The following is a 12,875-nucleotide window of genomic DNA, read 5'->3' on the forward strand; positions in this document are numbered from 1 at the left end:
GAAGTCACAAAGTTTGGTGTTTTCGTTCATGGTAACTTCAGCAAGCAAGCAAGCACACGAGCAAACAAAGAGCAGGCGAGAAAAAGGGCGAACGAAAATGGCAAACGAAAAAGGCAAATTAGTGAAGTGGGGGAGAGGAAAACGAGAGGCAACTGGCAAACAAAAGTAAATGCAAGAGATGAGTTTGCGACACCTACTTGGATGAGTTCTTGACTTGATCTTCCTCCCCGGCAATGGCGCCATAAATTCTTCTGCTGCGGCAACAAAAGTCCTTCCCTGGCGCTTAGGAATTCTTCTTGTTACTTCTCTGGTTTGCGTCGGTTTTTCCCTTGAAGAGGAAAGGGTGATGCACCACAGGAGCAGTAAGTATTTCCCTCAGTTTGAGAACCCAGGTTTCGATCCAGAAGGAGGGCCTCGTCAAGTCCAAAGTACCTGCACAAACACAAACAAGCTTGCACCCAACGCTTCAAAGAGGTTGTCAATCCCTTCAAGATTGTTTGCAAAGTGAGATCTGAAGGCGGAAAGTGCAACAAAGTAGAAAGTGTAAGGCTGAAAATATGGTGTGGAGTAGACCCTGGGGGCCATAGTGTTCACTAGAGGCTTCTCTCAAAATAGCAAATATCACGGTGGGTGAAAAATTACAGTCGAGCAATTGATAGAACCGAGCAAAGTAATGACGATATCTAAGGCAATGATCATACATATAGGCATCACGTCCGAGACAAGTAGACCGATACTTTCTGCATCTACTACTATTACTCCACACATCAACCGCTATCCAGCATGCATCTAGTGTATTGAGTTCATGACGAACGGAGTAACGCCTTAACCAAGATGACATGATGTAGAGGGATAATCTGAAACCAATGATGAAAACCCCATCTTTTTACCCTTGATGGCAACAACATGATGCGTGCCTCGCTACCCCTTCTATCACTGGGTGAGGTCACCGCACGGTATGAACCCAAAACCAAGCAGTTTTCCCATTGCAAGAATCATAGATCTATTTGGCCAGATAGAACCCACAACTTGAAGAGAATTACAAGGATATGAAATCATGTATAAGAGAGATCAGAAGAAACTCAAATAATATTCATAGATAATCTGATCATAAATCCACAATTCATCGGATCTCGAAAAACACACCGCAAAAGAAGATTACATCGGGTAGATATCCATGAAGATCATGGAGAACTTTGTATTGAAGATCCAAGAGAGAGAATAAGCCATCTAGTTACTAGCTATGGACCTGTAGGTCTATGGTGAACTACTCACGCATCATCGGAGAGGTCACGGTGTTGATGAAGAAGCCCTCCGTGTCCGAATCTCCCCTCTGGCAGGGCACCAGAACGTGCCCCAGATGGGATCTTGCGGAGACAGAAGCTTGCGGCAGCGGAAAACTGATTGCGATGATCACTTGATTTTTTTTGGGATTTTAGGGAATTTATAGGCACAACCCCTAGGTCAGGGGACGCTCAGGGGGCCCACAAGCCTGGATGGCGCGCCCCCTGGCCGCGGGGTGGGGGCTTGTGGCGCCCCTGGGGCTCCCCTGCCTTGGCTCCCAAGCTCCCTGATCTTCTTCCGTTGCAGAAAAAAATCTTTTCGGGGATTTTCTTCCGTTTGGACTCCATTTCAAAATCTTCTCTGAAAGGGGTAAAAAACATGGAAAAACAGGAACTGGCACTTGGCACTGAGTTAATAAGTTAGTTCCAAAAAATATATAAAAGGCATGCAAAACATCCAAAGTTTGACAAGATAATAGCATGAAACCATCAAAAATTATAGATACGTTGGAGACGTATCACCGGCCGGCGCCCTGCTTCTCGGGGCCTCAGACCGGCCCCTCTGCGCACGGCAAGGAGGCTCCGCGGCCGCTCTCCCTGCTCCCGTTCGGCCGCCCTCACCCCCTGTTCTCCCCTCCCCCAGGCGCTCCTACATGGAGGTCTTGATGACCCGGCACGTCGGAGATGGTCAGTCCCGGCCAAAGTGGTCCTTCCCGGCCTACAAGGGCCCCCGCCCCACGACATCTGACCACGACCTCGCCCCGGAAGGGGGTGCTGGCGTCGGCTCGTCTCACTCCGGTCACGCTGGAACCGCCCGGCTAGGGAAGTCCCCGGAATACTACACCGGAACCTCCCTTCGCCGCCCCAGCCTCCTCAGGACACAGAGAGGGATCCCCGTTTGCCGCTGCCGGGCTCGCTGGGGCACCTTCGCCACCGGGAGGCTGCCCGAACGTGCCTCTCTGACGTGGACCGGGAAGCGGCTCTATGGGTGGAGTTGGTGGAGTGTCCTCCGCTGGTTTATCGGCCTCGGGACGAGCTTGCTCCTCGATCTCCCCCGGTCGGGCTCCTTCTCACCGGACCTCAGCGCCCACCTGGCGGCGCGATTGCCAGGACCATCGCCGGTAGGAGCGGCGGGGCGGTCCTCATCTGCGTGCAGTGATGATGATCGCCGCTCTGACTGGCGCTCCTCTCGGGCGGAGGGTGCGGAGTGGCATCGGGACCACGGGCCTTCTAGGCGCGTTTCCCCAGAGATCCTGCCGGTTGCTCCTCTGCCCGCCCCGGCACCGGCAAAGAAGAAGAAGAAGGCGGCTGTTGCAACTCCCGGGGGTGCTGGTGGCATGACCCCGCCGGGGGCCCCTGAGCACGAGGCTCCGGACCCCCCCTCTCGGGTTAGTCGCCAGCGCTCCCGTGAGGACACGATGTGCATCAACTGCGGGTGCGCAGCTCACTTCCGCTCGGAGTGTGAGGCCCCCCCGCGGTGCCCCACGACCCTCGCCTACCTTGGGTACGATACTGAGCAGGGGAGTTTCTACTTCGTGGATGTGGAGATTGTGGAGGAGGCGGCATGGCCTCACCTGGTGACGGTCACCCTGGCTCCCGAGCAGGCCACCCCGGATGGGCTGGTGATCTCGGCCGACCTCATCCGGCTGAGCTTGCGGCCTACATTGGCGACTTTTGAGACTCCGAGTTGCCTCGGATGTGACTGAGACGGCCCCCCTCGTCTTCTCGGTCCATTTCCCCTCGGTCGAGCTCCTCCGGGTCTGCTCACATGACTTCATCTGCTGTCCCATCATGATTTCCGTCCAGCCGGCGGCGGCGGAGCCTGACCCCGTCCCGCCCCTAGAGAAGGTGTGGCTCCTCGTCTATGGCCTCCCGAGTGGAGGCAGTGTAGCTCTGCGGGGTGGCAAGCTTACTCACATCGTGAAAGCAATCTCCGAGCCGGTGGGCAAGCTGATCACCGCCGACCTGGCATCATTTGAGGACGATGGTCCCGCTCGCATTGAGATCCTTTGCCCGGCTCCTTCTGAGATCGATGGCCCATCCTTGGTCTTCTACTTTGGATCCAAGGGCAGGCACCTCACCTTCAAGCTCGAGTCCCCGACTGGTCCAGAGCCTGGCGACGGTGGGCTTGACGATGAGGGGGGCTCTTCGGAGGAGGGTTCGTCTTCTGAGGGAGATGATGATGCTGGAGGGGCTCCGCCCAAGTCTTCTGATGGACGGCGCAACCCCGACACTTCGGCCGCTGGACCGTCGGGGCCCGCAGGGGGTACCCCAGTGGTGGCGCTGGTGCCGATGTGGGCGGTAGGCACTGGGCTGCCTCTCCCTGTCTCTGCTGGCCCGGTGGTCGCCACCGAGGAGGAGGTGAGTGTGGGTATGGAGGTGTCCCTGCCTCATCCCTGCGCTCGCCCGGGGTGGTCTGCTACTTGCGTTCTCCGGGGTCCCCTCCTTCCCCAACCTTGGGGTCCCCGGACCCGGGCCCCCCTACGGCCGTCGACCCCGGCTGGGTGTCTGAGACCCCTCTCGCGCGCTGCTCTAGGCCACGTGAGGGCGCTTCCCTCGTGGTGGAGCCGCGGCAGAGCACGCGGATCAGCCAGTCCCGGATCCTTCAGGATGGCCACATCCCGACGATACCTGAGCTGGCGGCCTGCCGTGCTGCGGCCCGTGATCTATTTCCGGGTACATCCTCCCCTCTCCCTTCCTCTCTTTCTGGCTCTCGGTTTTCTATGCTTACTAGCGATATGGTGCCCCATTTGGCTGAAGTGGCCGCGGATAGTGGTATTGTGTTCCGAGGGGAGAAAGGTCCCCTCTTGAACAAATCTCCGCCTTGTGTGCGAAAGAGAGGCTTGAGGGGGCGTTGGCGGAAGCCGGTGTACTCGCTGCGCGGGCAGAACCCCCCCTCCCCGGTGCACTCAGTACCTGGTCATAGAGAGACCAGGGACGTTGGTGCACCCCCGGTAGCGGGTGGGATTGTGACGCCCATGGTTGGGCTCCCTTCTGTCCGGGAGCCCAAGGGACGCCCTCCCACCCGTCTCAACCGCACCGAGACCTGCTGCAAGGTGCGTGGGTCGGGCCCCAAATCAGCCTCCCCCGGCCCGGTGACCTCCGGTGCCCCCTCTTCTCGGGGACGCCGGGGTAAGCCGCCTAAGGCTCTCCGCCGCCACGCGGTTGACGGGCGGGCTAGCTCGGCCCCGCTTGCGGGGCCTAGGAATCCAGACGAGTTTATTAAATGAAGTTCCAATGTTGGAACATCAGGGGCTTCGGTCTCACTGGCCGGCGGCGGCAGTTCATCGAGGATTTGCGTCAGGAGGAGATTGACATAGTGGGTCCCCCAGAGTTGCGTTAAGAAACGATTTGCGAGGACTTTAGCATGCACGAGCTCCAGAGGCTCTCTCGTCACCAGTTTGCCTGGCAGCGGCTCCCTACGTCGGGCCACTCCGGGGGAATCCTGCTCGGTGTTAGGGAGGATGCGTTCTCGGTTGAGGAGATGGACCGGGGGGAGTTCTTCGTGAGCATGGCCGTCACCGATCGACATGTTCACCTCAGTTGGGAGGTGATTATCGTCTATGGTCCGGCGGACCATGGCCGCTCGGACGAGTTCCTTGCCGAGTTGAAGAACAAGGTGGAGAGATGTACCACCCTGGTGGTGGTGGCCGGCTACTTTAACCTCATTAGGTGGGCTTCTGATAAAAGCTCTCCAAATGTGGATCGGCCCCGAATGCATCTCTTCAATGATTGCATCTCGGACATGGCGCTACGTGAGACAGCCCGCGTAGGGACTAGGTTCACGTGGTCGAATAAACAGGCGGACCCCATCCGGAGTGTATTGGATCGGGTCTTTGTGTCGCTGCTACTGCAACAAAAGACCTTCCAATGGCACAAGAAACACGTGCTGACGGGAGACTGTTCTTGTCTTGATTATCCTCAGCAACGACACTAGGAATCCTTCTGCTACAGCTATGCCTTAAGGGACTTCCTAGGCAAATATGCAAAGGATTTACCCCGTGGCCTTGGAGCCTTGCGTTGGTGTTCTCTCGAAGCGGAAAGGGTGATGTAGCGCAGCGGTGGTAAGTATTTCCTTCAGTTTTGAGAACCAAGGTATCGATCCAGTGAAGGAGTATCACAAGTGCCTGCACAAACACAAAAGTTTGCTCCCAACGCTATGAAGGGGTTGTCAATCCCTTATAGATTGTTTGCCAAGTGAGAACTGAAAGCAACAAAGTAACAAAGCGAAGTAAAAGCAAAAGTGGAAACGATAGGTGTGAATAGACCCGAGGGCCGTAGTGTTTACTAGTGGCTTCTCTCATGAAAGCAAGTAGACGATGGGTTAACAAATTACTGTCGAGCAATTGATAGAACCATGCAAAGTCGTGACATCATCTATGGAAATGATTATATCTATAGGCATCACGTCCAAAACAAGTAGACCGATACTTTCTGCATCTACTACTATTACTCCACACGTCGACCGCCATCCAGCATGCATCTAGTGTATTAAGTCCAAAAGAACAGAGTAACACCTTAAGCAAGATGACATGATGTAGATGGATAATCTCATATCTACAACAAAGCCCACCTTGTTACCCTTGATGGCAACTACATGATGTGTGCCTTGCTGCCCCTACTATCACTGGGAAAGGTCACCACACGGTAAGAACCCAAAACCAAGCACTTCTCCCATTGCAAGAATCATAGATCTAGTTGGCCAAACAAAACCCAAGACTCAGAGAGACTTACAAGGATATCAAATCATGCATAAAAGAAATCAGCAAAGACTCAAATATATATCATAGATAATCTGATCAAAAATCCACAATTCATCGGATCTCGACAAACACACCGCCAAAGAGGATTACATCGGATAGATCTCCATGAAGATCATGGAGAACATTGTATTGAAGATCCAAGAGAGAGAAGAAGCCATCTAGCTACTAACTACGGACCCGTAGGTCTGAAGTGAGCTACTCATGAGTAATTGGAGGGGCGATCATGTTGATGTAGAAGCCCTCCAACTCCAAAGTCCCCTGCGGCAGGGTACCGGGAATGGTCTCCAGATGAGATCTCACGGAAACGGAAGCTTGCGGCGGCGGAAAAGTGTTTTCATGGATTCCCTGATTTTTTTCCTGTATTTTTGCGAATATATAGGCGAAGGAGCTAGGTCAGGGGGGCGCCAGGGAGGCCACAAGCCTGCTAGCCGCCGCTCCCCTAGGGGCGGCTAGGGGGCTTGTGGGCCCACTGTAGCGCTCCTGGCTTGGCCCTGAAGCCCCCTGATCTTCTTCCATTCGGGAAAATTTTATTTCGGGGATTTTATTCCGTTTGGACTCCGTTCCAAAATCAGATCTGAAAAGAGCCAAAAACACAGAAAAAATAGGAACTCGCACTTGGCACTGAATTAATAAGTTAGTCCCAAAAAATATATAAAAGGTACATAAAACATCCAAAGATGACAAGATAACAGCATCAAACCATCAAAAATTATAGATACGTTTGAGACGTATCAAGCATCCCTAAGCTTAACTCCTGCTCGTCCTCGAGTAGGGAAGTGATAAAGAATGAATTTTTGATTCTTTCATGCTACCTAGCTTAGATGTCCTTTGTAACTCCTCTTATGTGACGTGAATGTTCAGATCCATTAGATTTAAAACAATAGTTTGCTATTGACGTGGAAACAATTATAATTCAAGCAAACTAGCAAAGTAATCATGAACTTTCAAAATAACAAGGACAAAAGAAAGTTATGCCTACAAGCATATAGTCTGGCTATGCTCTATCATCATTGCATAACGAATTCAAATCATGCACAACCCCGGTATTGGCCAAGTAATTGTTTCACACCTTTACTTTCTCAAACCTTTTCAACTCTCACGCAATACATGAGCGCGAGCCATGGTTTTAGCACTATAAGTGGTGTGGAGTGTGGTGGAGGTTGCAAGAAAAACAAGGAGAAGATGGTCACATTAACTAGGCATATCAATGAGCTGTGGAGATACTCATCAATAGATATCAATGTGAATGAGTAGGAATTTCCATACAAATGATGCACTAGAGCTAAGAGTATGTGAAAGCTCTTTAAAGAAAACTAGTGGGTGTGCATCCAACTTGCTTGCTCACGAAGACCTAAGGCAATTTTGAGGAAGCCTATCATTGGAATATACAAGCCAAGTTATATAATGAAAATTTCCCACTAACTATATGGTGGTGACAAAACGAGAGACTCTCAATCATGAAGATCATGGTGCTTAATATGCACAAGTGTGGAAAGGTGGTAGCATTGTCCCTTCTCTCTTTTTCTCTCATTTTTTTTATTTGGGCTCTTTGGCCTCTTTTTTTTCGTGGGCATCTTTGGCCTCTTTTGTTTCCTCACATGGGACAATGCTCCATCAACGATGATCATCACACTTTCAACTCAAAACTTAGAGAAACGATGACTCTATATGGAATGCCTCCGGTAGTGTACCGTGACAATGATCTAGCATGGCATAGACATTAATGGAAACATCATGCTAGCTATCTTACGATCATGCAATGGCAATGTAGACGTGGTGGCACATGTCATGGTGGTAGTTGCATGGCAATATATCTCGGAATGACTTTGAAAAAGCCATAGTAGGTAGGTATGGTGGCTATGTTGAGGGAGGCTAATGGTGGGTTTTGTGCACCCGCGAAAGTTGCACGGCACTAAGAAGATCGTGATGGTGGAAGGTGAAAGTGCATCTAAACCGTGGACTCGACATTAGTCATGGAGAACTCATATACTTGTTGCAAAAGTTTTATTTGTAATCGAAACAAAGCATTCAATGCATACTCCTAGGGGAAGGGTTGGTAGGTATAAACCATCGCGCGATCCCGACCGCCACACAAAGGATGACAATCAAAAGACTAATCATGCTCAGACTTCATCACATAGCGGTTCACCATATGCGCATGCTACGGGAATCACTAACTTCAACACAAGTATTTCTAGATTCACAACACCTTACTAGCATAACTTCAATATTACCACAACCACAACTCAAAACTAATTGAGATGAATCAAACTTATCTAACTATTCAATGCACATGAAGGTGGAAGTTTTCGTATCCCTTTGGATAACAACCCCTTTTGGGACTACTTTCAAAGCATAGATCAACTACCAAGCCACGCACCGCTGTGCTCTAAGAGATATAAGTGAAGCACATAGAGCAAAATTATCTAGTTCAAAAGATATAAGTGAAGCACATGTGAGCTGAATTGTCTACCAAAAGATATAAGTGAAGCTCGACAAAATCACGGTGAGTGCATGTATCTCTCTCTAGGTGTGCAGCAAGGATGATTGTGACACAACAAAAATAAAAGACTCCGACGATACAAGACGCTCCAAGCAAAACACATAAGATGTGGTGAATAAAAATATAGCCCCAAGTAACGTTACCGATGGATTGAAGACGAAAGAGGGGATGCCTTCCCCGGGCATCCCCAAGCTTAGGCTTTTACGGCAACCTTGAGTCTCTTGGGGTGCCTTGGGCATCCCCAAGCTTGAGCTCTTGCCACTCTTTATCTTTTTGTCCATAAGAACTTCACCCAAAACTTGAAAACTTCACAACACGAAACTTAAACAGAAACTCGTGATAACATTAGTATAAGAAAGCAAACCACCACTTCCTTCGGTACTGTAGCAAACTTAAATTCTACTTATGCTGATGTTGGGTTACTGTATTTTCAATATTCCATGGCTAATACCCCCTGATACTATCCATAGTTTCATCAAAATAAGCAACCAACACAACAAAAACAGAATCTGTTAACAACAGACCAGTCTGTAGCAATCTGTATACTTCGTATACTTCTGGTACTTCAAAAATTCTGAACAATTACGACAGTCTGAAGAATCTACGTAGAAGTCAACAGCAAAAAGAATCAACTCAAAATCTCTTACAGAAAAAAATGAAAATGCTTTTCGTGAGCAGAAAGTTTCTGTCTTTTCCAGCATTACCAAACGATCATCCCCAAGACTAATCATAACGGTTTTGCTTGGCACAAATGCAAAAAGAAACACAAAAAACAGAATCATAACAGAATTATGAAAGTGTGGAAAACGCAAAACAGAAAGAAAAAGGATAGATTCGTTGGGTTGCCTCCCAACAAGCGCTTTTGTTTAACGCCCTTAGCTAGGCAAAAGGTGATGGAATCTCGTATAGTCATCTTTGGTGCTCAAACCATAAGTAGCCCTCATCATAGATTCATAAGGCAATCTTATTTTCTTTCTATGAAAGTGCTCCGTGCCCTTCTTTAAAGGAAATTGAAATCTAATATTCCCTTCCTTCAGATCAATGATAGCACCAATAGTCCTAAGGAAAGGTCTACCAAGAATAATGGGACATGAAGGATTGCAATCTATGTCATGTACAATGAAATCCATGCGTCCATAGTTCTTATTTGCAACAACAAGAACATCATCGATCCTTCCCATGGGTTTCTTGACAGTAGAATCCGCAAGATGCAAATTAAGAGAACATTCTTCAATCTCATGAAAACCAAGAATATGACATAAAGACTTTGGAATCGCGGAAACACTAGCACCCAAATCACACAAAACATTGCACTCATAGTTTTTGATCTTGATTTTGATAGTAGGTTCCCACTCATCATGAAGTTTTCTAGGTATAGAGACTTCTAGTTCGAGCTTCTCTTCAAGAGATTTCATCATAGCATCTACGATATGCGCAGTAAAGGCTTTGCTTTGGCTATAAGCATGTGGAAAGTTTGCAATGGATTGCATCAAAGAGATGCATTCAAACAAGGAGCAATTATCATAATTGAATTCCTTGAAATCCAAAGTGGGAGTTTCGTTACTACCCAAAATTTTGATTTCTTCTACTCCACTCTCCACACCTTTATCATCAAGATGGGTGGACTCCAAATCATTGGGGAGTTTTTCAACCAAAGTGGATTCATATCCAGCCCCTTCATCAATAGGTTTGACATGCGAAAACAAAGATTCAAGAGGAGACACACCAAGTATTTTAAGATCTTCGTAATTTGCATCACTAGAACACACCCTCTTAAACCATTCATGCCTAGCGCGAATTTGGGCGGTTCTTTCTTTGCTCTAATTCATGGAGACACGCATAGCTTTCAAAGTTTCATCCAAGTTGACCTTGGGAGGAGCACATCTAACTTTCAAAGCATCAATATCACAAGACATCCTATCAACGCTCTTAGCCAAATCGTCTATTTTGAGTAGTTTTTCCTCTATGGACGCATTGAAAATCTTTTGAGAGTTGACGAACTCTTTGATATTACTCTCTAAATCAGAGGGTAATTTGTTGTGATTTCCATAAGTGTTGTTATAGGAATTGCCATAATTGTTAGAGGAGTTACTAGGAAAAGGCCTAGGAACATAGTTTCCTCTAAAAGCATTGTTGTTGCCAAAATTGTTCCTACCAACAAAATTAACGTCCAAACTAGCGTTGCTACTCTCAATCAAGGAAGATAGTGGCATGTCATTAGGATCTATAGTAGTGTTTCTACTAGCAACCAAATTCATCAACTCGTCCATCTTAGCAGTAAGCGAGTTATATTCTTCTATAGCGTGTACCTTTTTGCTAGCAGGCGACCATTCAGTGTGCCACTGAGAGTAGTTGGTCATGATATTGTCTAGGAGTTTTGTTGCGTCTCCTAACGTGATTTCCATGAACATTCCACCTGAGGCGGAGTCCAAGATATTGCGCGAAGCGAGATGCAAGCCAGCGTAAAATATTTGTATAATCATCCACAAACTCAAGCCATCAGCGGGATAATTTCTAATCATAAGCTTCATCCTCTCCCAAGATTGTGCAACGTGTTCATGATCAAGTTGCTTGAAATTCATGACATCGTTACGTAAGGAGATGATCTTAGCCGGTAGAGAATACTTGGATATGTAAGCATCTTTGCACTTATCCCAAGAATCGATACTATTTTTAGGCAAAGAAGAAAACCAAGTTTTTGCGCGATCTCGCAACCAGAAAGGAAAAAGCTTCAACTTAATCACGTCATTATCCATATCTATTTTCTTTTTCATATCGCAAAGCTCAATGAAGGTATTGAGATGGGATGCGGCATCTTCACAAGGAAGGCCAGAGAATTGCTCTTTCATAACAAGATTGAGCAAAGCTGTGTTGATTTCATACGATTCCGCACTAGTGGCGGGAGCAATCGGAGTACTAATAAATTCATTATTATTAGTGCTCGAGAAGTCGCAAAGTTTGGTGTTTTCAACCATGATTACTTCAACAAACAAACAAGCACACAAGCAAGCAAGAAATCTGGCAAAGGAAAACGACAAAGGAAAAAGAAAACGGCAAAGGAGAAAGGCAAATGAAAATGGCAAATGTGAAGTGGGGGAGAGGAAAACGAGAGGCAACTGGCAAAATAGTAAATGCAAGAGATGAGTTTGTGAGACCTAGTTGGATAGATCTCTCCTTCCCCGGCAACGGTGCAAGAAATACTTCTGCTACTGCAACAAAAGACCTTCCAATGGCGCCAGAAACACGTGCTGACGGGAGACTGTTCTTGTCTTGATTCTCCTCAGCAACGGCACCAGGAATCCTTCTGCTACGGCTACACCTTAAGGGACTTCCTAGGAAAATATGCAAAGGATTTCCCCCGTGGCGTTCCCACGAAGCGGAAAGGGTGATGTAGCGCATCGGCGGTAAGTATTTCCCTCAATTTTCAGAACCAAGGTATCGATCTAGTGAAAGAGTATCACAAGTGCCTACACAAACACAAAAGCTTGCCCCCAACGCTGTGAAGGGGTTGTCAATCCCTTATAGATTGTTTGCCAAGTGAGAACAAAAAGCAACAAAGTAACAAAGCGAAGTAAAAGCGAAAGTGGAAACAATAGGTGTGAATAGACCCAGGGGCCGTAGTGTTTACTAGTGGCTTCTCTCATGAAAGCAAGTAGACGGTGGGTGAACAAATTATTGTCGAGCAATAGATAGAACCGCGCAAAGTCGTTACTTCATCTATGGCAATGATTATATCTATAGGCATCACGTACAAAACAAGTAGACCGATACTTTCTGCATCTACAACTATTACTCCACACGTCGACCACTATCCAGCATGCAACTAGTGTATTAAGTCCAAAAGAACAGAGTAACGCCTTAAGCAAGATGACATGATGTAGATGGACAATCTCATATCTACGACAAAGCCCACCTTGTTACCCTTGATGGAAATTACATGATGTGTGCCTTGCTGCCCCTACTGTCACTGGGATAGGTCACAACATGGTAAGAACCCAAAACCAAGAACTTCTCCCATTGCAAGAATCATATATCTAGTTGGCCAAACAAAACCCAAGACTCAGAGAGACTTACAAGGATATCAAATCATGCATAAAATAAATCAGCAAAGACTCAAATATATATCATAGATAATCTGATCACAAATCCACAATTCATCGGATCTCGACAAACACACCGCCAAAGAGGATTACATCGGATAGATCTCCATGAAGATCATGGAGAACTTTGTATTGAAGATCCAAGAGAGAGAAGAAGCCATCTAGCTACTAACTACCGACCCGTAGGTCTGAAGTGAACTAATCACGAGTCATTGGAGGGGCGATG

The sequence above is a fragment of the Hordeum vulgare genome, chromosome 6H (assembly GCF_904849725.1).
Source record: "Hordeum vulgare subsp. vulgare chromosome 6H, MorexV3_pseudomolecules_assembly, whole genome shotgun sequence".
Lineage (NCBI taxonomy): Eukaryota > Viridiplantae > Streptophyta > Magnoliopsida > Poales > Poaceae > Hordeum > Hordeum vulgare.